Raw genomic sequence first — 24787 nt, forward strand, 5'->3', positions numbered from 1 at the left:
TTGCCTTGCTTGGGCCATGTCGTGCCCTTGCTTACCTTTCTTGGGTCATGCCTTGCCTTGCTTGGGCCATGTCGTGCCCTTGCTTCCTTTCTTGGGTCATGCCTTGCCTTGCTTGGGCCATGTCGTGCCCTTGCTTACCTTTCTTGGGTCATGCCTTGCCTTGCTTGGGCCATGTCGTGCCCTTGCTTACCTTTCTTGGGTCATGCTTGCCTTGCTTGGGCCATGTCGTGCCCTTGCTTACCTTTCTTGGGTCATGCCTTGCCTTGCTTGGGCCATGTCGTGCCCTTGCTTGCCTTTCTTGGGTCATGCTTTGCCTTGCTTGGGCCATGTCGTGCCCTTGCTTACCTTTCTTGGGTCATGCCTTGCCTTGCTTGGGCCATGTCGTGCCCTTGCTTACCTTTCTTGGGTCATGCCTTGCCTTGCTTGGGCCATGTCGTGCCCTTGCTTACCTTTCTTGGGTCATGCCTTGCCTTGCTTGGGCCATGTCGTGCCCTTGCTTACCTTTCTTGGGTCATGCCTTGCCTTGCTTGGGCCATGTCGTGCCCTTGCTTACCTTTCTTGGGTCATGCCTTGCCTTGCTTGGGCCATGTCGTGCCCTTGCTTACCTTTCTTGGGTCATGCCTTGCCTTGCTTGGGCCATGTCGTGCCCTTGCTTACCTTTCTTGGGTCATGCCTTGCCTTGCTTGGGCCATGTCGTGCCCTTGCTTACCTTTCTTGGGTCATGCCTTGCCTTGCTTGGGCCATGTCGTGCCCTTGCTTACCTTTCTTGGGTCATGCCTTGCCTTGCTTGGGCCATGTCGTGCCCTTGCTTACCTTTCTTGGGTCATGCTTGCCTTGCTTGGGCCATGTCGTGCCCTTGCTTACCTTTCTTGGGTCATGCCTTGCCTTGCTTGGGCCATGTCGTGCCCTTGCTTACCTTTCTTGGGTCATGCCTTGCCTTGCTTGGGCCATGTCGTGCCCTTGCTTACCTTTCTTGGGTCATGCCTTGCCTTGCTTGGGCCATGTCGTGCCCTTGCTTACCTTTCTTGGGTCATGCTTACCTTGCTTGGGCCATGTCGTGCCCTTGCTTACCTTTCTTGGGTCATGCCTTGCCTTGCTTGGGCCATGTCGTGCCCTTGCTTACCTTTCTTTGGTCATGCTTGCCTTGCTTGGGCCATGTCGTGCCCTTGCTTACCTTTCTTGGGTCATGCTTACCTTGCTTGGGCCATGTCGTGCCCTTGCTTACCTTTCTTGGGTCATGCCTTGCCTTGCTTGGGCCATGTCGTGCCCTTGCTTACCTTTCTTGGGTCATGCCTTGCCTTGCTTGGGCCATGTCGTGCCCTTGCTTGCCTTTCTTGGGTCATGCTTACCTTGCTTGGGCCATGTCGTGCCCTTGCTTACCTTTCTTGGGTCATGCCTTGCCTTGCTTGGGCCATGTCGTGCCCTTGCTTACCTTTCTTGGGTCATGCTTGCCTTGCTTGGGCCATGTCGTGCCCTTGCTTACCTTTCTTGGGTCATGCCTTGCCTTGCTTGGGCCATGTCGTGCCCTTGCTTACCTTTCTTGGGTCATGCTTGCCTTGCTTGGGCCATGTCGTGCCCTTGCTTACCTTTCTTGGGTCATGCTTGCCTTGCTTGGGCCATGTCGTGCCCTTGCTTACCTTTCTTGGGTCATGCCTTGCCTTGCTTGGGCCATGTCGTGCCCTTGCTTACCTTTCTTGGGTCATGCCTTGCCTTGCTTGGGCCATGTCGTGCCCTTGCTTACCTTTCTTGGGTCATGCTTCCTTGCTTGGGCCATGTCGTGCCCTTGCTTACCTTTCTTGGGTCATGCCTTGCCTTGCTTGGGCCATGTCGTGCCCTTGCTTACCTTTCTTGGGTCATGCTTCCCTTGCTTGGGCCATGTCGTGCCCTTGCTTACCTTTCTTGGGTCATGCCTTGCCTTGCTTGGGCCATGTCGTGCCCTTGCTTCCTTTCTTGGGTCATGCCTTGCCTTGCTTGGGCCATGTCGTGCCCTTGCTTACCTTTCTTGGGTCATGCTTGCCTTGCTTGGGCCATGTCGTGCCCTTGCTTACCTTTCTTGGGTCATGCCTTGCCTTGCTTGGGCCATGTCGTGCCCTTGCTTACCTTTCTTGGGTCATGCCTTGCCTTGCTTGGGCCATGTCGTGCCCTTGCTTACCTTTCTTGGGTCATGCCTTGCCTTGCTTGGGCCATGTCGTGCCCTTGCTTACCTTTCTTGGGTCATGCTTGCCTTGCTTGGGCCATGTCGTGCCCTTGCTTACCTTTCTTGGGTCATGCCTTGCCTTGCTTGGGCCATGTCGTGCCCTTGCTTACCTTTCTTGGTCTGCCTTGCCTTGCTTGGGCCATGTCGTGCCCTTGCTTGACCTTTCTTGGGTCATGCCTTGCCTTGCTTGGGCCATGTCGTGCCCTTGCTTACCTTTCTTGGGTCATGCCTTGCCCTTGCTTGGGCCATGTCGTGCCCTTGCTTACCTTTCTTGGGTCATGCCTTGCCTTGCTTGGGCCATGTCGTGCCCTTGCTTACCTTTCTTGGGTCATGCTTGCCTTGCTTGGGCCATGTCGTGCCCTTGCTTAACTTTCTTGGGTCATGCCTTGCCTTGCTTGGGCCATGTCGTGCCCTTGCTTACCTTCTTGGGTCATGCCTTGCCTTGCTTGGGCCAATGTCGTGCCACTTGCTTACCTTTCTTGGGTCATGCTTCCTTGCTTGGGCCATGTCGTGCCCTTGCTTACCTTTCTTGGGTCATGCCTTGCCTTGCTTGGGCCATGTCGTGCCCTTGCTTACCTTTCTTGGTCATGCCTTCCTTGCTTGGCCATGTCGTGCCCTTGCTTACCTTTCTTGGGTCATGCCTTGCCTTGCTTGGGCCATGTCGTGCCCTTGCTTGCCTTTCTTGGGTCATGCTTACCTTGCTTGGGCCATGTCGTGCCCTTGCTTACCTTTCTTGGGTCATGCCTTGCCTTGCTTGGGCCATGTCGTGCCCTTGCTTACCTTTCTTGGGTCATGCTTCCCTTGCTTGGGCCATGTCGTGCCCTTGCTTACCTTTCTTGGGTCATGCCTTGCCTTGCTTGGGCCATGTCGTGCCCTTGCTTACCTTTCTTGGGTCATGCCTTGCCTTGCTTGGGCCATGTCGTGCCCTTGCTTACCTTTCTTGGGTCATGCTTGCCTTGCTTGGGCCATGTCGTGCCCTTGCTTACCTTTCTTGGGTCATGCCTTGCCTTGCTTGGGCCATGTCGTGCCCTTGCTTACCTTTCTTGGGTCATGCCTTGCCTTGCTTGGGCATGTCGTGCCCTTGCTTACCTTTCTTGGGTCATGCTTGCCTTGCTTGGGCCATGTCGTGCCCTTGCTTACCTTTCTTGGGTCATGCTTGCCTTGCTTGGGCCATGTCGTGCCCTTGCTTACCTTTCTTGGGTCATGCTTGCCTTGCTTGGGCCATGTCGTGCCCTTGCTTACCTTTCTTGGGTCATGCCTTGCCTTGCTTGGGCCATGTCGTGCCATTGCTTACCTTTCTGGGTCATGGCCTGCCCTTGCTTGGGCCATGTCGTGCCCTTGCTTGCACTTTCTTGGGTCATGCCTTGCCTTGCTTGGGCCATGTCGTGACTGCTTACCTTCTGGGTCATGCCTTGCCTTGTCTTGGGCCAATGTCGTGCCCTTGCTTACCTTTCTTGGGTCATGCTTCCCTTGCTTGGGCCATGTCGTGCCCTTGCTTACCTTTCTTGGGTCATGCCTTGCCTTGCTTGGGCCATGTCGTGCCCTTGCTTACCTTTCTTGGGTCATGCCTGCCTTGCTTGGGCCATGTCGTGCCCTTGCTTACCTTTCCTTGGGTCATGCCTTGCCTTGCTTGGGCCATGTCGTGCCCTTGCTTACCTTTCTTGGGTCATGCCTTGCCTTGCTTGGGACATGTCGTGCCCTTGCTTACCTTTCTTGGGTCATGCCTTGCCTTGCTTGGGCCATGTCGTGCCCTTGCTTACCTTTCTTGGGTCATGCCTTGCCTTGCTTGGGCCATGTCGTGCCCTTGCTTGCCTTTCTTGGGTCATGCTTACCTTGCTTGGGCCATGTCGTGCCCTTGCTTACCTTTCTTGGGTCATGCCTTGCCTTGCTTGGCCATGTCGTGCCCTTGCTTACCTTTCTTGGGTCATGCTTCCTTGCTTGGGCCATGTCGTGCCCTTGCTTACCTTTCTTGGGTCATGCCTTGCCTTGCTTGGGCCATGTCGTGCCCTTGCTTACCTTTCTGGGTCATGCCTGCCTTGCTTGGCCATGTCGTGCCCTTGCTTACCTTTCTTGGGTCATGCTTCCCTTGCTTGGGCCATGTCGTGCCCTTGCTTACCTTTCTTGGGTCATGCCTTGCCTTGCTTGGGCCATGTCGTGCCCTTGCTTACCTTTCTTGGGTCATGCTTCCCTTGCTTGGGCCATGTCGTGCCCTTGCTTACCTTTCTTGGGTCATGCCTTGCCTTGCTTTGGGCCATGTCGTGCCCTTGCTTACCTTTCTTGGGGTCATGCCTTGCCTTGCTTGGGCAAGTCGTGCCCTTGCTTGCCGTTTCTTGGGTCATGCTACCTTGCTTGGGCCATGTCGTGCCCTTGCTGTACCTTTCTTGGGTCATGCTTACCTTGCTTGGGCCATGTCGTGCCCTTGCTTACCTTTCTTGGGTCATGCTTGCCTTGCTTGGGCCATGTCGTGCCCTTGCTTACCTTTCTTGGTCATGCTTTACTGCTTGGGCCATGTCGTGCCCTTGCTTACCTTTCTTGGGTCATGCCTGCCTTGCTTGGGCCATGTCGTGCCCTGCTTACCTTTCTTGGGTCATGCCTTGCCTTGCTTGGGCCAGTCGGCCCTTGCTTACCTTTCTTGGGTCATGCTTACCTTGCTTGGGCATGTCGTGCCCTGCTTAACCTTCTGGGTCATGCTTGCCTTGCTTGGGCCATGTCGTGCCCGTGCTTACCTTCTTGGGTCATGCTTACCTTGCTTGGGCCATGTCGTGCCCCTTGCTTACCTTTCTTGGGTCATGCCTTGCCTTGCTTGGGCCATGTCGTGCCCTTGCTTACCTTTCTTGGGTCATGCTTCCCTTGCTTGGGCCATGTGTGCCCTTGCTTACCTTTCTTGGGTCATGCCTTGCCTTGCTTGGGCCATGTCGTGCCCTTGCTTACCTTTCTTGGGTCATGCCTTGCCTTGCTTGGGCCATGTCGTGCCCTTGCTTACCTTCTTGGGTCATGCCTTGCCTTGCTTGGGCAAGTCGTGCCCTTGCTTGCCTTTCTGGGTCATGCTTACTTGCTTGGCCATGTCGTGCATTGCTTACCTTTCTTGGGTCATGCCTTGCCTTGCTTGGGCAATGTCGTGCCCTTGCTTACCTTTTCTTGGGTCATGCTTCCCTTGCTTGGGCCATGTCGTGCCCTTGCTTACCTTTCTTGGGTCATGCCTTGCCTTGCTTGGGCCATGTGTGCCCTTGCTGACCTGTTCTTGGGTCTGCTTACCTTGCTTGGGCCATGTCGTGCCCTTGCTACCTTTCTTGGGTCATGCTTGCCTTGCTTGGCCCATGTCGTGCCCTTGCTTACCTTCCTTGGGTCATGCTTGGTTGCATTGGCTTGGGCCATGTCGTACCCTTGCTGGACCTTTCTTGGGTCCATTGCCTGGACCTTGCTTGGGCCAAGGTCTGCCCTTGCTTGCCTTTCTTGGGTCATGCCTTACCTTGCTGGGCAATGTCGTGCCACTGCTTACCTTCTTGGGTCATGCCTTGCCTTGCTTGGGCCAATGTCGTGCCCTTGCTTGACCTTCCTTGGGTCATTGCCTTGCCTATGCTGGGCCAGTCCGTGCCCCTTGCTTGCCTTTCTTGGGTCATGCTTACCTTGCTTGGCCCTGTTCCGTGCCCTTGCATTACCTTTCTTGGGTCATGCCTTGCCTTGCTTGGGCCATGTCGTGCCTCTTGCTACTTTCTTGGGTCATGCTTGCCCTGGCTTGGGCCATGTCTGCCCTTGCATTACCGTTCCTTGGTGCATGCCCTTGCCTTGCTTGGGCCAATGGCGTGCCTTTGCTTGCCTTTTCTTGGGTCATGCCTTACCTTGCTTTGGGCAATGTCGTGCCATTGATTACCTTTCTTGGTCATCTGCCCTTGCGTTGGGCCATGTCGTGCCCTTGCTTACCTTTCTTGGGTCATGCCTTGCCTTGCTTGGGGCCATGTCGTGCCCTTGCTTACCTTTTCCTTGGGTCATGCCTTGCTCTTGCTTTGGGCCATGTCGTGCCCTTGCTTACCTTTCTTGGGTCATGCCTTGCCTTGCTTGGGCCATGTCGTGCCCTTGCTTCCTTTCTTGGGTCATGCTTACCTTGCTTGGGCCATGTCGTGCCCTTGCTTACCTTTCTTGGGTCATGCCTTGCCTTGCTTGGGCCATGTCGTGCCCTTGCTTACCTTTCTTGGGTCATGCCTTGCCTTGCTTGGGCCATGTCGTGCCCTTGCTTGCCTTTCTTGGGTCATGCTTACCTTGCTTGGGCCATGTCGTGCCCTTGCTTACCTTTCTTGGGTCATGCCTTGCCTTGCTTGGGCCATGTCGTGCCCTTGCTTACCTTTCTTGGGTCATGCCTTGCCTTGCTTGGGCCAGTCGTGCCCTTGCTTGCCTTTCTTGGGTCATGCTACCTTGCTTGGGCCATGTCGTGCCCTTGCTTACCTTTCTGGGTCATGCCTTGCCTTGCTTGGGCCATGTCGTGCCCTTGCTTACCTTTCTTGGGTCATGCTCCCTTGCTTGGGCCATGTCGTGCCCTTGCTTACCTTTCTGGGGTCATGCTTGCCTTGCTTGGCCATGTCGTATGCCTTGCTTGCCCTTCTTGGGTCAGCCTGCCTCTTGCTTGGGCCATGCGTGCCCTGCTACCTTTCTTGGGTCATGCTTGCCTTGCTTGGGCCATGTCAGTGCCCTTGCTTACCTTCTTGGGTCTGCCTTGCCTTGCTTGGGCCATGTCGTGCCCTTGCTTGCCTTTCTTGGGTCATGCTTGCCTTGCTTGGGCCATGTCGTGCCCTTGCTTACCTTTCTTGGTCAGGCCTTGCCTTGCTTGGGCCATGTCGTGCCCTTGCTTACCTTTCTTGGTCATGCTTCCCTTGCTTGGCCATGTCGTGCCCATTGCTTACCTTTCTTGGGTCAATGCCTTGCCTTGCTTGGGCCATGTCGTGCCCTTGCTTACCTTCTTTGGGTCTGCCTTGCCTTGCTTGGGCCATGTCGTGCCCTTGCTTACCTTCTTTTGGGTCATGCTTCCTTGCTTGGGCCATGTCGTGCCCTTGCTTACCTTTCTTGGGTCATGCCTTGCTTGCTTGGGCCATGTCGTGCCCTTGCTTACCTTTCTTGGGTCATGCCTTGCCTTGCTTGGGCCATGTCGTGCCCTTGCTTGACCTTCTTGGGTCATGCTTCCCTTGCTTGGGCCATGTCGTGCCCTTGCTTACCTTTCTTGGGTCATGCCTTGCCTTGCTTGGGCCATGTCGTGCCCTTGCTTACCTTCTTGGGTCATGCTTCCCTTGCTTGGGCCATGTCGTGCCCTTGCTTACCTTTCTTGGGTCATGCCTTGCCTTGCTTGGGCCATGTCGTGCCCTTGCTTGCCTTTCTTGGGTCATGCCTTGCCTTGCTTGGGCCCATGTCGTGCCCGTGCTTACCTTTCTTGGGTCATGCTTCCCTTGCTTGGGCCATGTCGTGCCCTTGCTTACCTTTCTTGGGTCATGCCTTGCCTTGCTTGGGCCATGTCGTGCCCTTGCTTACCTTTCTTGGGTCATGCCTTGCCCTTGCTTGGGCCATGTCGTGCCCTTGCTTACCTTTCTTGGGTCAGGCCTTGCCTTGCTTGGGCCATGTCGTGCCCTTGCTTACCTTTCTTGGGTCATGCCTTGCCTTGCTTGGGCCATGTCGTGCCCTTGCTTACCTTTCTTGGGTCATGCTTCCCTTGCTTGGGCCATGTCGTGCCCTTGCTTCCTTTCTTGGGTCATGCCTTGCCTTGCTTGGGCCATGTCGTGCCCTTGCTACCTTTCTTGGGTCATGCTTGCCTTGCTTGGGCCATGTCGTGCCCTTGCTTACCTTTCTTGGTCATGCCTTGCCTTGCTTGGGCCATGTCGTGCCCTTGCTTACCTTTCTTGGGTCATGCTTGCCTTGCTTGGCCATGTCGTGCCCTTGCTTACCTTTCTTGGGTCATGCCTTGCCTTGCTTGGGCCATGTCGTGCCCTTGCTTACCTTTCTTGGGTCATGCCTTGCCTTGCTTGGGCCATGTCGTGCCCTTGCTTACCTTTCTTGGGTCATGCTTCCTTGCTTGGGCCATGTCGTGCCCTTGCTTACCTTTCTTGGGTCATGCTTGCCTTGCTTGGGCCATGTCGTGCCCTTGCTTACCTTTCTTGGGTCATGCCTTGCCTTGCTTGGGCCATGTCGTGCCCTTGCTTACCTTTCTGGGTCATGCCTTGGCCTTGCTTGGGCCATGTCGTGCCCTTGCTTGCCTTTCTGGGTCATGCCTTGCCTTGCTTGGGCCAGTTCGTGCCCATTGCTACCTTTCTTGGGTCATGCCTTGCCTTGCTTGGGCCATGTCGTGCCTTGCTTACCTTTCTTGGGTCATGCCTTGCCTTGTTTGGGCCAAGTCGTGCCCTTGCTTGCCTTTCTTGGGTCATGCCTTACCTTGCTTGGGCCATGTCGTGCCCTTGCTTACCTTTCTTGGGTCATGCCTTGCCCTTGTCTTGGGCCATGTCGTGCCTTGCTTGCCCTTTCTTGGGTCATGCCTTGCCTTGCTTGGGCCATGTCGTGCCCTTGCTTACCTTTCTTGGGTCAGGCTTCCCTTGCTTGGGCCAATGTCGTGCCCTTGCTTGCCTTTCTTGGGTCATGCCTTGCCTTGCTTGGGCCATGTCGTGCCTTTGCTTACCTTTCTTGGGTCATGCCTTGCCTTGCTTGGGCCATGTCGTGCCCTTGCTTACCTTTCTTGGGTCATGCCTTGCCTTGCTTGGGCCATGTCGTGCCCTTGCTTACCTTTCTTGGGTCATGCCTTGCCTTGCTTGGGCCCATGTCGTGCCCTTGCTTACCTTTCTTGGGTCATGCCTTGCCTTGCTTGGGCCATGTCGTGCCCTTGCTTGCCTTCTTGGGTCATGCTTACCTTGCTTGGGCCATGTCGTGCCCTTGCTTACCTTCTTGGGTCATGCCTTGCCTTGCTTGGGCCCATGTCGTGCCCTTGCTTACCTTTTCTTGGGTCATGCCTTGCCTTGCTTGGGCCATGTCGTGCCCTTGCTTGCCTTCTTGGGTCATGCTTACCTTGCTTGGGCCATGTCGTGCCCTTGCTTACCTTTCTTGGGTCATGCCTTGCTTGCTTGGGCCATGTCGTGCCCTGCTTACCTTTCTTGGGTCATGCCTTGCCATTGCTTGGGCCAATGTCGTGCCCTGCTTACCTTTCTTGGGTCATGCCTTGCCTTGCTGGGCCATGTCGTGCCCTTGCTTACCTTTCTTGGGTCATGCTTAGCCTTGCTTGGGCCATGTCGTGCCCTTGCTTGACCTTTCTTGGGTCATGCCTTGCCTTGCTTGGGCCATGTCGTGCCCTTGCTTACCTTTCTTGGGTCATGCTTCCCTTGCTTGGCCATGTCGTGCCCTTGCTTACCTTTCTTGGGTCATGCCTTGCCTTGCTTGGGCCATGTCGTGCCCTTGCTTGCCTTTCTTGGGTCATGCCTTGCCTTGCTTGGGCCATGTCGTGCCCTTGCTTACCTTTCTTGGGTCATGCTTCCCTTGCTTGGGTCATGTCGTGCCCTTGCTTACCTTTCTTGGGTCATGCCTTGCCTTGCTTGGGCCATGTCGTGCCCTTGCTTACCTTTCTTGGGTCATGCCTTGCCTTGCTTGGGCCATGTCGTGCCCTTGCTTACCTTTCTTGGGTCATGCCTTGCCTTGCTTGGGCCATGTCGTGCCCTTGCTTGCCTTTCTTGGGTCATGCTTACCTTGCTTGGGCCATGTCGTGCCCTTGCTTACCTTTCTTGGGTCATGCCTTGCCTTGCTTGGGCCATGTCGTGCCCTTGCTTACCTTTCTTGGGTCATGCCTTGCCTTGCTTGGGCCATGTCGTGCCCTTGCTTGCCTTTCTTGGGTCATGCTTACCTTGCTTGGGCCATGTCGTGCCCTTGCTTACCTTTCTTGGGTCATGCCTTGCCTTGCTTGGGCCATGTCGTGCCTGCTTACCTTTCTTGGGTCATGCCTTGCCTTGTTTGGGCCAAGTCGTGCCCTTGCTTGCCTTTCTTGGGTCATGCTTACCTTGCTTGGGCCATGTCGTGCCCTTGCTTACCTTTCTTGGGTCATGCCTTGCCTTGCTTGGGCCATGTCGTGCCCTTGCTTACCTTTCTTGGGTCATGCTTCCCTTGCTTGGGCCATGTCGTGCCCTTGCTTACCTTTCTTTGGTCATGCCTTGCCTTGCTTGGGCCATGTCGTGCCCTTGCTTGCCTTTCTTGGGTCATGCCTTGCCTTGCTTGGGCCATGTCGTGCCCTTGCTTACCTTTCTTGGGTCATGCTTCCCTTGCTTGGGCCATGTCGTGCCCTTGCTTACCTTTCTTGGGTCATGCCTTGCCTTGCTTGGCCATGTCGTGCCCTTGCTTACCTTTCTTGGGTCATGCCTTGCCTTGCTTGGGCCAAGTCGTGCCCTTGCTTGCCTTTCTTGGGTCATGCTTACCTTGCTTGGGCCATGTCGTGCCCTTGCTTACCTTTCTTGGGTCATGCCTTGCCTTGCTTGGGCCATGTCGTGCCCTTGCTTACCTTTTCTTGGGTCATGCCTTGCCTTGCTTGGGCCATGTCGTGCCCTTGCTTGGCTTTCTTGGGTCATGCCTTGCCTTGCTTGGGTCATGTCGTGCCCTTGCTTGCCTTTCTTGGGTCATGCCTTGCCTTGCTTAGGCCATGTCATGCCCTTGCTTGCCTTTCTTTGGTCATGCCTTGCCTTGCTTGGGCCATGTCGTGCCCTTGCTTGCCTTTCTTGGGCCATGTCGTGCCCTTGCTTGCCTTTCTTGGGTCATGCTTTGCCTTGCTTGGCCATGTCGTGCCCTTGCTTGCCTTTCTTGGGTCATGTCTTGCCTTGCTTGGGCCATGTCGTGCCCTTGCTTGCCTTTCTTGGGTCATGCATTGCTTTGCTTGGGCCATGTCGTGCCCTTGCTTGCCTTTTTTGGGCCATGTCGTGCCATTGCTTAGAGCCAACAAATTTTTTTTCAAAAAAAAATTTTTTTTAATATTTTTTTTGAACTTTTTTAGAATTTTTTTGATTTTTTTTTTTTTCAAAAAAATAATTTTTCGCGTCAAATCGGGTCTCGGACAAAAAATTATGCGTCAAATCCGTCGAATGATCCATAATTTTCAATTCGTCTAATGTCATGGGCATGTGTGGTGTCGTAGGGGGGCCGACCATGCCCAACGGTGCCCACAAGAGAGTTTTAAGCCAACCTTGACCATCCATCTTTCCACTCTCACCCTCCCCCTATAGAGGTTTATTTTGAATTAGCTAAATTTTCCTAGTGAACACCCAAGTGACAGTAACATAATAATGGCTCAAAACTTGAGTTTTTGTCATAATAATGCCCCGTTTTTTTTGTTGGAAAACCTTATATGGGCATTAAGCTTAATTTTCATGATTTTTTTTTTTCAAAAAAATTATTTTTGTTTTCCGAAAATAGGGAAAATAGGGGTAAAAACGGGAAAAATAAGGGAAAAATTCAAAAAAATCTCAAAAAAATCCCAAAAAATCCCAAAAAATTCAAAAAAATCCCAAAAATTATTGGTGTTGAAATTTTTTATTTTTGGACCTAGGGGGGTGCTCGTGTGGTCCCGGGTTGTTATTTTAGGGGTAAAAACGGGGAAAATCCCAAAAAATTCAAAAAATTCCCAAAAAATCCGAAAAATAGGAAAAGACATATAAATATATATACAAAACATTGGTGTTGAAATTTTTTATTTTGGGACCTCGGGGGGTGCCCGTGTGGTCCCGGGTTGCTATTTTTGGAAAGTTTTCGGGAAAATTCATTCATAGTGGTCATTATTGTGCATGTGGTCCGATCGTTTTGCCTTGGGCCATGCCTTGGGTCCGATTGTTGTGCCTTGGGCCATGCCTTTCCCTTGCGTGCTTATGGATGCCATGCCCTTGGTCCATGTCAATGCGATCGTTAGGAATGCAACACAGAAAACCATCACTCGCCCAAGGCCTGTATAGCACTTGGAGCAAACACTGAAGAGGTTTATCGGCGTGCGGTTCACGGAGCCCGCCAGCTAAAAAAACCAAACACCACTCACACGCGTAGCGTACCGCTTGGCCAAGAAACAACGAGCTTGCATCCCACGACCACAAAGTGGCCGCAAGGATGGGCTAGATGTCCCACGACTAGCACCGTTTGACGTGAAAGAAACAAACAAATCGAGGCGGGACAACACTGGCTAAGGTTAGCTAACACAACGTCAACTAGAATTGGACTGCACCCACATGCCGCTTGATATCGCCCGCATCCGGGAACGGTCCGCATCGAGTTTCGGAAACATTATCACACTAAAGCCAAAAGGGACAAGAGGTTTGTTCAAAGATCGACGACGAGATTTAGTCCGCTCTCTAGTGTGCTGCTTGGTCCTCTGCCCGCACACAAGAACAGTCCGAATCCGGTCATCGAGGCCCAAGCTCCCCTCGACTATAGTATCCGTTCCAGGTTTGCTCGAAGGAACGACGACGAGATTTAGTATGCTCTTGTGTGCTTCTTGGTCCGTTGCCCGCACACTAGAACACACCGCATCCGATCATGGATTCCCAAGCTCCCCTACAATACCTACGAGGTTTGTTCGAAGGACGACGTCAACTAGATTTTAGTCCGCGCTCGTGGGCTGCTCGGTCCGCTGCCCGCAAGAACAGACCGCATCCGGTCGACAAGTCCCAAACTCCCCTCCGCTATCCCATCCGAGAGACGACCGCGGGACCATTGCGGCATACGAAAAAACGAGGTCAAGTCGGGACGTTAGCCGTATTGCGGGCCAAATCCACCACCGTCATCCCCCGACTTTACGGAGCCGAAAAATTCCCTCAATGCATCGTTGGATTTTTTTTCTGAACAACGAAAACTCAAGGTCAAGTCGGTACTATGGCCGTGTCGCAGGCCAATTCCACAACCGTCATCCCCCGAAATACTCCGTCAATCGAACCATAACACCTTTCTTTGCTTACCTTGCTTGGGATATGCCTTGCCATGCCTTCCTCTTGCCTTTCTTTGCCACGACTTTCCCTTGCTTACCTTGCTTGGACCATGCCTTGCCACGACTTGCCCTTACATGCCTTTCTTTGCCACGACTTGCCCTTGCTTGCCTTGCTTGGGCATGGCGTGCCCTTACTTACCTTTCTTGGGTCATGCTTACCTTGTTTGGGCCATGTCGTGCCCTTGCTTACCTTTCTTGGGTCATGCCTTGCCTTGCTTGGGCCATGTCGTGCCTTGCTTACCTTTCTTGGGTCATGCTTACCTTTCTTGGGCCATGTCGTTCCCTTTCTTACCTTTCTTGGGTCATGCCTTGCCTTGTTTGGGCCATGTCGTGCCCTTGCTTATCTTTCTTGGGTCATGCTTACCTTGCTTGGGCCATGTCGTGCCCTTGCTTACCTTTCTTGGGTCATGCTTACCTTGCTTGGGCCATGTCGTGCCCTTGCTTACCTTTCTTGGGTCATGCCTTGCCTTGCTTGGGCCATGTCGTTTCCTTGCTTACCTTTCTTGGGTCATGCCTTGCCTTGCTTGGGCGATGTCGTGCCCTTGCTTACCTTTCTTGGGTCATGCTTACCTTGCTTGGGCCATGTCGTACCCTTGCTTACCTTTCTTGGGTCATGCCTTGCCTTGCTTGGGCCATGTCGTGCCCTTGCTTACCTTTCTTGGGTCTTGCTTACCTTGTTTGGGCCATGTCGTGCCCTTGCTTACCTTTCTTGGGTCATGCTTACCTTGCTTGGGCCATGTCGTGCCCTTGCTTACCTTTCTTGGGTCATGCCTTGCCTTGCTTGGGCCATGTCGTGCCCTTGCTTACCTTTCTTGGGTCTTGCTTACCTTGTTTGGGCCATGTCGTGCCCTTGCTTACCTTTCTTGGGTCATGCTTACCTTGTTTGGGCCATGTCGTGCCCTTGCTTACCTTTCTTGGGTCATGCCTTGCCTTGCTTGGGCCATGTCCTGCCCTTGCTTACCTTTCTTGGGTCTTGCTTACCTTGTATGGGGAATGTCGTGCCCTTGCTTACCTTTCTTGGGTCATGCCTTGCCTTGCTTGGGCCATATCGCGCTCTTGCTTACCTTTCTTGGGTCATGCTTACCTTGCTTGGGCCATGTCGTGCCCTTGCTTACCTTTCTTGGGTCATGCTTACCTTGCTTAGGCCATGTCGTGCCCTTGCTTACCTTTCTTGGGTCATGCTTACCTTGCTTGGGCCATGTCGTGCCCTTGCTTACCTTTCTTGGGTCATGCCTTGCCTTGCTTGGGCCATGTCGTGCCCTTGCTTACCTTTCTTGGGTCATGCCTTGCCTTGCTTGGGCCATGTCGTGCCCTTGCTTACCTTTCTTGGGTCATGCCTTGCCTTGCTTGGGCCATGTCGTGCCCTTGCTTGCCTTTCTTGGGTCATGCTTACCTTGCTTGGGCCATGTCGTTCCCTTGCTTACCTTTCTTGGGTCATGCCTTCCCTTGCTTGGGCCATGTCGTGCCCTTGCTTACCTTTCTTGGGTCATGCCTTGCCTTGCTTGGGCCATGTCGTGCCCTTGCTTGCCTTTCTTGGGTCATGCTTACCTTGCTTGGGCCATGTCGTGCCCTTGCTTACCTTTCTTGGGTCATGCCTTGCCTTGCTTGGGCCATGTCGTGCCTGCTTACCTTTCTTGGGTCATGCCTTGCCTTGTTTGGGCCAAGTCGTGCCCTTGCTTGCCTTTTTTGGGTCATGCTTACCTTGCTTGGGCCATGTCGTGCCCTTGCTTACCTTTCTTGGGTCATGCCTTGCCTTGCTTGGGCCATGTCGTGCCCTTGCTTACCTTTCTTGGGTCATGCTTCCCTTGCTTGGGCCATGTCGTGCCCTTGCTTACCTTTCTTGGGTCATGCTTCCCTTGCTTGGGCCATGTCGTGCCCTTGCTTACCTTTCTTGGGTCATGCCTTGCCTTGCTTGGGCCATGTCGTGCCCTTGCTTACCTTTCTTGGGTCATGCCTTGCCTTGCTTGGGCCAAGTCGTGCCCTTGCTTGCCTTTCTTGGGTCATGCTTACCTTGCTTGGGCCATGTCGTGCCCTTGCTTACCTTTCTTGGGTCATGCCTTGCCTTGCTTGGGCCATGTCGTGCCCTTGCTTACCTTTCTTGGGTCATGCCTTGCCTTGCTTGGGCCATGTCGTGCCCTTGCTTGGCTTTCTTGGGTCATGCCTTGCCTTGCTTGGGTCATGTCGTGCCCTTGCTTGCCTTTCTTGGGTCATGCCTTGCCTTGCTTAGGCCATGTCGTGCCCTATCTTGCCTTTCTTTGGTCATGCCTTGCCTTGCTTGGGCAATGTCGTGCCCTTGCTTGCCTTTCTTGGGCCATGTCGTGCCCTTGCTTGCCTTTCTTGGGTCATGCTTTGCCTTGCTTGGGCCATGTCGTGCCCTTGCTTGCCTTTCTTGCGTCATGTCTTGCCTTGCTTGGGCCAAGTCGTGCCTTTGCTTGCCTTTCTTGGGTCATGGATTGCCTTGCTTGGGCCATGTCGTGCCCTTGCTTGCCTTTCTTGGGTCATGCATTGCTTTGCTTGGGCCATGTCGTGCCCTTGCTTGCCTTTCTTGGGCCATGTCGTGCCATTGCTTAGAGCCAACAATTTTTTTTTCAAAAATAAATTTTTTTTAATATTTTTTTTGAACTTTTTTAGAACTTTTTTGATTTTTTTTTTTTTTCAAAAAAATAATTTTTCGCTTCAAATCGGGTCTCGGACAAAAAATTATGCGTCAAATCCGTCGAATGATCCAATATTTTCAATCCGTCTAATGTCATGGGCATGTGTGGTGTCGTAGGGGGGCCGACCATGCCCAACGGTGCCCACAAGAGAGTTTTAAGCCAACCTTGACCATCCATCTTTCCACTCTCACCCTCCCCCTATAGAGGTTTATTTTGAATTAGCTAAATTTTCCTAGTGAACACCCAAGTGACAGTAACATAATAATGGCTCAAAACTTGAGTTTTTGTCATAATAATGCCCCGTTTTTTTTGTTGGAAAACCTTATATGGGCATTAAGCTTAATTTTCATGATTTTTTTTTTCAAAAAAATTATTTTTGTTTTCCGAAAATAGGGAAAATAGGGGTAAAAACGGGAAAAATAAGGGAAAAATTCAAATAAATCTCAAAAAAATCCCAAAAAATCCCAAAAAATTCAAAAAAATCCCAAAAAATTATTGGTGTTGAAATTTTTTATTTTTGGACCTAGGGGGGTGCCCGTGTGGTCCCGGGTTGCTATTTTAGGGGTAAAAACGGGGAAAATCCCAAAAAATTCAAAAAATTCCCAAAAAATCCGAAAAAATAGGAAAAGACATATAAATATATATACAAAACATTGGTGTTGAAATTTTTTATTTTGGGACCTCGGGGGGTGCCTGTGTGGTCCCGGGTTGCTATTTTTGGAAAGTTTTCGGGAAAATTCATTCATAGTGGTCATTATTGTGCATGTGGTCCGATCGTTTTGCCTTGGGCCATGCCTTGGGTCCGATTGTTGTGCCTTGGGCCATGCCTTTCCCTTGCATGCTTATGGATGCCATGCCCTTGGTCCATGTCAATGCGATCGTTAGGAATGCAACACAGAAAACCATCACTCGCCCAAGGCCTGTATAGCACTTGGAGCAAACACTGAAGAGGTTTATCGGCGTGCGGTTCACGGAGCCCGCCAGCTAAAAAAACCAAACACCACTCACACGCGTAGCGTACCGCTTGGCCAAGAAACAACGAGCTTGCATCCCACGACCACAAAGTGGCCGCAAGGATGGGCTAGATGTCCCCCGACTAGCACCGTTTGACGTGAAAGAAACAAACAAATCGAGGCGGGACAACACTGGCTAAGGTTAGCTAACACAACGTCAACTAGAATTGGACTGCACCCACATGCCGCTTGATATCGCCCGCATCCGGGAACGGTCCGCATCGAGTTTCGGAAACATTAGCACACTAAAGCCAAAAGGGACAAGAGGTTTGTTCAAAGATCGACGACGAGATTTAGTCCGCTCTCTAGTGTGCTGCTTGGTCCTCTGCCCGCACACAAGAACAGTCCGAATTCGGTCATCGAGGCCCAAGCTCCCCTCGACTATAGTACCCGTTCCAGGTTTGCTCGAAGGAATGATAGATTAAAAAGTGATACCGCAAGTGCACGGTGTCTGTTGTTAGCAGATACTTAGCAAATACGGGTCGATCCCACAGGGAGACAAGTTCTATTAGTTTTTGCCCAATTATACGAACTATTTCAATAACGAAAGTTGAGTTGAGTATTAACTACTAAAGCTAAAACAATAATAAAAATGCGTAATTTATCAATGAATTAAAGGTCTAGGGCGTATGTTCGGTTCACCATGCTTATACCAATCCAAGAACATAAATCAATTCGGAAATGAATAAACTAAGCCGAGTAATTAAAGTACATGCTAAGCCTACGGTCGGGTCTTAACACTTTCAATTCAACATATGCAGTACGGTCGCTAACATAATCAGAATTGCCAATTGCACTAAGCCTCTAAAAATACGATCTTTCGATTCTAATTCCTATTAGCTAGATAATCAATTCATGAAATTGGCCGATAACATGAATCAACAATTAAAACAAATCAATCGGAATACTCAAGCAATAATCTATAAATTAACAAACTTTATGCATAATAATCATGGTATAAACATGGTTTCCCTTACTTAGCCCTAGAATACGACTACTCGCTCATAATTGAATTAACAAACATGATAGAAATAATAAACATGAATTTCATAATCAAAGGAAAATTTAAACTAAGGAACGAAAACAATAAGAAAGAATAAAAGCAAAAGAAATTATTGAATTACCTCTAGATTGATGAATTGAAAATTGAAAGCTAGGGTTCAACAATGGAAAAAGAGAAGAATAGAAAACCAAAAACTGGCGTTCAAGTGTTCTCCCAATTGAAAAACGTAAAAGAAAATAAAAGCATAAGGGAATACATTCATTCCCTTGAGGTATTTTAGTGTTTCCTAAATTCTAAACAAAAAAGGAAAATAACAATTACATAAGCTATGATTTTATTGGACGATCACCAAGACGAAAGCATGAACCCGCGTGGAAGTAGCTGGGCGGAGAAACCAGCGGGCCCGCTGGTGGGTCGCTGGTTTTCGCGCCCAAGGGGAAGATTGGGCCATCGTTTTGGGCTTCGGGCGAATCGGATAGTCGAGCCATCTTGTTTATGTCATAACTCTTGTTCTACAATGCCTATAAGGACGTGTGACCTGTCGTTGGCAAGCTCTTGAAGTCTACTTTCTAGGCCAATAAAAATCGCCTCATTCCGACATGTAGAACTTGAGATATCATCAAAAGAGTGAACGCCTGTCCGTTTTGATGCTTAGAAAAATAGCGTTTAGCTTCGTTATTGACTCAAAATTATCCCTAGAGATATGCAATGATCCTCGAGTCAACATTCCATCCGTTCATCATCCAAATCAACTCATAACACTCCGAAAGCATCCAAATGACCGTAAAATCACCTGAAACATTAAGAAAACACAAACGGGGCGTAATAGAGTACGACAACGATAACTTATGCAAATGTGATCCTAAATGCAACTAAAATGATATAAATGCCTAATAATGCAACCTAAATGCGCCTAAAATACCCTATACAAATATGACTCATCAAATTCCCCCAAGCTAGACTGTTGCTTGTCCCCAAGCAACACTAAACCAAAGATAGAGAAGCAAGACGCACTTGACTTTCATAAAACCATGGTAAGACCAACCTAACTCTCGAGCAAACAATCAAACAGAGTTATTGAGACGGAAATCTAGCTCAGATACAAATAGAACCACAAAGCATCGTGATCCACAATCGAAACAACCAAGCTTAGCCACAAACTATTCTCAATCAAGCTAGTCGTCGCCGCATACCTTGTAGAATATAAATATATGATGCAACATAGGGTAAGATGACAATAGCAAGAAACGATTTTCATTCAATCACAAAACAAACATGCCGATCAAGAGGTCTTTATAATAAGCTTGTAATGGGGCTAGGTGAAAAGGAAGGGTAGGGTATAATTTGGGAAAAAGTGAGAGTAAGGTCCAACTTGGGGAGCAAATGTTAACTATATGCGTCGGCGTGATAATGCCGCAAATCCAACTCCATCGAACCATGAAACCCTAACAATCAACCAAGTTACAACCAAGGGAAAACATAATATAATGTCAATGATCTTTCTTCATTCCCCTTTCCTTGCTTTCAAATTACATACAAGAACGAAAAACATATATAATTTTTTTTTTTTCTTTGATTTTTCTCTATTTTTTTTTTTCTTCTTTCTTTTTTCTTTTTTTTTTCTTTTTTTTTTTTATTGAATGAAAATGAAACTAGATAATGAAATCGAAAGTACATAAATAAATCTAATGCTAACTGTTACAAGCTTGGGTGCCAACAATAATATACACCATTTCCGAACCACAAATCCAAACATAGCCTCGAACCACGAACTATTGGCTTAGTGTGCCAATCAATCAACATCAATGAAACCATTACGAACACCGAAGCTCCCCCAAGCTAGACTCGGGACAAGTAACCAACGGGGCTAATAGGGCTCAATTTTGTGGAGTTAAAACAATAAACGGACAAGGCTACAACATGGGTATGAAAGGCAGGAACTGATGTTTCTAAGTTCGTCTGAAGGCTTCCTAAGAGAATGGCCTCTGTCATACGCGGCATGCGTGAGTTGCAACTAAACTACTAATGAATCTCAAGCCAAAATCATACGATAACAAGTCACATCAATCACACAAACACATAGTAAGGTGACCTACAAGATAATTGACTAGCTATTCTTGACACGAGACCAACATCTTACCGCATACCATTCAATTGGTTCACACAATGCCAAGCAGTTATCAATGTATAGCATGACCGACTGAATTTCAGAATCATAACTAAGTTCAAAAGAAGCTCAAGAGAGTCAAATAAAGCCCGAACAAAGTTTGAAAGTCAATTGCACAATGCAGGGTATAAAGACATGCAAATGCAAGTAAAAATGCAACTAAATTGAACAATAACACTAGGAAAGCAGTACATTTTTTTCGTTGCACGTAAACTCCCACCCCTAATGGATGGTACAAAGCGTACAACACCTAAAAAAAAGCAATAAAACTATACTAGAAAGCAATAAAGATAGATATCCCTCCCCCAAGCTAAACAAAACACAGTGCCCTCACTGTGAAAATAGCAACAATATAACTCAAACAAGGGAGAGAGATGGAAAGTGCTCACTCGTGATGAGCCTCGTCGGCCGAGTAAGACTCGGTAGGACTGTCGACAGTAGAAAGCGGTGTGGCCAGAAGCTTCAAACTGACGACGCAAAGAGCCAATCTTCATAGATGCAACAATCACAATTTAGAATACTCCATTCAACAAAGACGGTGCATGCTTCAAGATTCAACGATCAATCCCAACTAATAGTTCATGCAATAATCAATAATTTCCCAATGCTACCAATTTGAACTCAACAATCAACAAACATTAAACAATCTCAACAAGCAATTCAGATAATATTCGCCAATGCTAATAGTTCAAACTCAACAACCAACAAGCGTTAGCCAATCTCAACAAATAATTCATATAATATTCACAACAAACAACAACAATCCGAATTCAACATCCAATATTGACATCAAAATTCCAATTTCCTTTTTAAAAAATGAGTCATGTGAATAAAGTTTAGAAAACTTGAAATTTTAAAACCTTTTGTGCATCACAAAGACCAGAATTTGGTTGCGAACTCACGTGAATTCCACAAACAAGCCACAATACTACACAATTTGTCAATGCCTACAAATAATCAAAAACCCCCAAATTGATTTCAAAAGTTAGGGTTTTAAATTCATGAACCAAATAATATTGAATGTGGATATTTGAGAGGTATAGGAGGGAAGGTGGTGCTGGCGGTGCGCCGACCACCGTAGTATAGCTTTACAGGCGGCCGACGACTGTAGGTGGGCGAGGGAATGACGGGAATTCGAATGAGTGGTTGGTGGATGGTGCGCTGGTGGTGCGCGGGAGGGTGGGATGAAGTTTGTTTGCGTGGGTGAGAGGGGAAAACGACAGGAGAGGGGCGACTGGTGGGGAAGCGCAGGGGGGCGGTTGGTGGTGGCCGACGGCCGACCGTGGTGTAGTGTGCGTAGCCGGTTGTTTCAGGTGGACGGCAGAGGGGAGGATGTTTGAGAGAGAGGTCGAAGGAGGGCTGGTGGTGCGGTGCCATGGGTGAGGGAAGGTGTGCAGGCTGGTGCTTCGGTGCCGGCGGAACTCCGGTGAGGTAGTTGGCGAGCCGACGGTGGTTGTTGCGTGACTGTCAGAAGGTACAGTAGTGAGATAGAGAAGGGAGGTTGGTGCTCGTGGCTGGGGAGGAAGGTGGAGAGATATTTCCTTTTTTTTATGAATAGTCTTGGGCGGGAATTCCAGCGAGACCGCTGGTTCGTCAGCGCGCAAGGCAGAAGATTGAAGAATTTAGGCAAAATAGGACAGCGGGCTCGCTGGGCCAGCGTTGGGAAATGCGCGCACAACGAGCTCCCTCGCTGGGCGCGAGTGCTCGCTCGCTGCATTATTGTAGCTCAAAAATTTGTCGATGCATCGTATTTTCGAAATGAACTTGATCTTGCACCTATAATTCTGAAAAAATAATAATTCAAGCGCCACTAAACTCAAAAGTTAGAATCGCTTGTTAAAATTAAACACACAAAATAATCAATTAAAAGAAAAAATACGATTAACGAAAAACTAATCTAAAAATAAAATAAAAAATGAATTCAAGTGAACTCGAAGAGAAATATTTTTGTGCTTTTGTTGTTTTTTAATTTTTTTTTTTCAAAAAAAATAACCAAATAAAAATAAAATACTAAATTAAAGTAGAAAGATAAATCAAAATTGAAAAAAATGAAAAAAAAATGAGAGAGGGAAAATTAGAAACCGGGTTGCCTCCCGATAAGCGCTCGTTTTATGTCATTAGCTTGACTCCAAACCTCAAAAATCAAGCGTCGATGGGTGGATTGGAGAGATAGGCCATCTCCAATTTTCCAATGAACGCTTTTTCAGTGTATAGCTTCAATCGTTGGTCGTTCACTTTGAACTTTGTGCTATCGAGTACCGAACTTCTTGCTCCAACTATTGGACTAGCATCAACTGCATCACCAGGATCATCATCACCTGCAAACTCTTTCAAACCAAGTGCATTATTTGAAGAATTTCTAGAATAAGAATGAGGCAACTTAGCATTAGAGGCAATCAAAGAATAAGACACTTCTTGCATTGGACTTTTCATCTCATGAGACAAGTTAAAGCTCACCTTATCATCCCCTACAGTCAAGGTTAGCCTTCCTTTCTTAACATCAATAACTGCCCCCGCGGTATGAAGGAATGGTCTGCCTAAGATTATTGGAATCTGGTTGTCCTCTTCTATGTCAAGTACAACAAAGTCTACAGGAATATAGAATTTACCTACTCTCATGGGGACGTCTTCTAAAACACCTAAGGGGTATTTAATAGAATGGTCGGCCATTTGCAGAGTAATGGTGGTACATTTCAATTCTCCCATGTTCAACTTTTTATAAATAGAGAGGGGAATGACGGACACACTAGCACCTAAATCACATAGAGCCTTATCAATGAATAAAGCACCTATATGACAAGGGATGGAGAAACTACCGGGGTCCTTTAGTTTAGGAGGAGACTTGTTTTGTAACATAGCACTACACTCCTCAGTTAGAGCCACTCTCTCTACACCACCAAGATCCCTTTTCTTAGTGATTAATTCCTTTAAATATTTTGCATACATAGGGATCTGAGATATTAAATCAATGAAAGGAATCGTTACCTCGAGATTTTTGACCATAGCGAAGAACTTACCGAACTGTTGATCAACCTTTGCTTTCTGCATGCAGTGAGGAAATGGTAGTGTAGGTGCAAAAGGGGGAGAATCAGTAACCTTCTCCTTGCCGCTCTTATTCTCCTCTATTTCATCCTCAACACCCGGGGTTTCAACCCCTACATCCACAGTCTTAATTTCAACATGTGCCTCTTCACCAGACTGATGATCACCCTTTGACTTATATTGTCGATGTGGAAATGGCAATCGAGGAACAAAAGGGCAAGAATCATCAATAGCCTTCTCCTTGACTCTTTCCTTAGTCCTTCTAGCCTCCTCTCTCCCCTTTTCAATATCTATAAAATCAGTAGGTACCAAGGGGGCATCATATGTAGTACCACTGCGAAGAACTATGGCACAAGCACTCTCTCTAGTGTGATCTTGAGATGAAGTAGATTGCCCTGGAAGTTTTCCCGGTTGCCTTTTTGACAAAGTATCAGCGAGTTGAGCAACTTGGTTTTCCAACATTCTATTTTTATTCTTCAACTCCTTTATGCTCTCATCGTGGTTCTTTTGAGCAATCTCTGAGGTCTTCTGCATATTCGCTATGAGTTTATACAGATCACTCATGTTAGGCTCTGGAGTGGCATTGCTCTGCGGAGGTTGTTGCTGATAGCCTTGGTGCGGGGGTCTATTAAACCCCGGGGGAGCATTATGTGAGGCTCCTTGTGGAAATGGAGGCCTAGCAACATGTGCCTGAGGTGGATGGAACTGTGGTTGTGACCATTGTTGCTGGGGTTGAGGATTTTGAGCATTGTTGCTTCGATATGAGAAATTTGGATGATTCCTCCAACCTGGATTGTACGAGTTGGAATATGGGTCATCGGGTTGCCTCTGTTGAAAAGCATTCACTTGCTCCATTCGCGTGGTATCCTGCAGACTATAAGAGCACTCATGACCAAAGTGACCTTGGATTCCACATACTTCGCAGTAAGAAGTTGTTACCGGAGCTACACTGGACATAGCATTGATACTCATTGGGGGAGTACCAGACTGAGGGGACTTCAAAGCATCGATCTTTAGGTTCAAGGCTGCCACTTGTGATGACAATAGGGCATAAGCATCGACATCAATCTTGCCCTTCTTAGATGTAGTTCTGGTGGTGCTGTAATGATTAGCAGCAAGATTGGCAAGGAAATCATAACCTGCATCCACTTCTTTGTCAAGAAAAACACCTCCAGAAGCAGAATCAACCGTGTTCTTTGTTTCATCTTGCAAACCATGGTAGAAAATCTGAACCAAGAACCATTTTTCAATATTATGATGCGGGCACGACCGCTGCAAAGCCTTGAATCTATCCCAGGCTTCTCGAAGTGATTCACCAGGTTCTTGAGTGAATGTAGTCAGCTTATGCCTTATTTCAGCAGTCTTGGTGGGTGGAAAGAATTCTTCTAGAAAGGCCTGTGAAATAGCACTCCACTCTGTCTCCTTGACATCATTCAACCATGTCTGAGCCTTATCACGAAGGCTAAAACCAAACAACATGACTTTCAATTGGTCTTGAGTGACCCCTTGATGCTTGATAGTACCACACAGTTGGTTGAACCTCTGCAAATGGTTGGTGGGTTCCTCAGATGGATGGCCACCAAATTGACTTTGTGAGACCATGGAGATTAGAGCGGGCTTGATCTCAAAGTTGACTGCATCAATAGTTGGCATTGTGAGCCTAGTCGGAACACTGTTCGAGGAAGGAACCCCATATGATTTCAGGGATTTAGACATCGTGTGACTCGGTGGAGTCTGTGAGT

The 24787-nt window shown here is 49.1% G+C and overlaps 1 non-coding gene across 1 annotated transcript; it reads left to right on the top strand.

Moving 5' to 3' along the window:
• Positions 1 to 24294: 24294 nt before the first annotated feature.
• Positions 24295 to 24401, top strand: LOC130465139 (small nucleolar RNA R71). The gene has a single exon (XR_008925427.1). It is a non-coding gene; the product is annotated as a small nucleolar RNA R71 (small nucleolar RNA).
• The last annotated feature ends 386 nt before the right edge of the window (positions 24402 to 24787 follow it).

Source organism: Spinacia oleracea, unplaced genomic scaffold, assembly GCF_020520425.1.
Source record: "Spinacia oleracea cultivar Varoflay unplaced genomic scaffold, BTI_SOV_V1 SOVchr0_055, whole genome shotgun sequence".
NCBI classification, from domain to species: domain Eukaryota; kingdom Viridiplantae; phylum Streptophyta; class Magnoliopsida; order Caryophyllales; family Amaranthaceae; genus Spinacia; species Spinacia oleracea.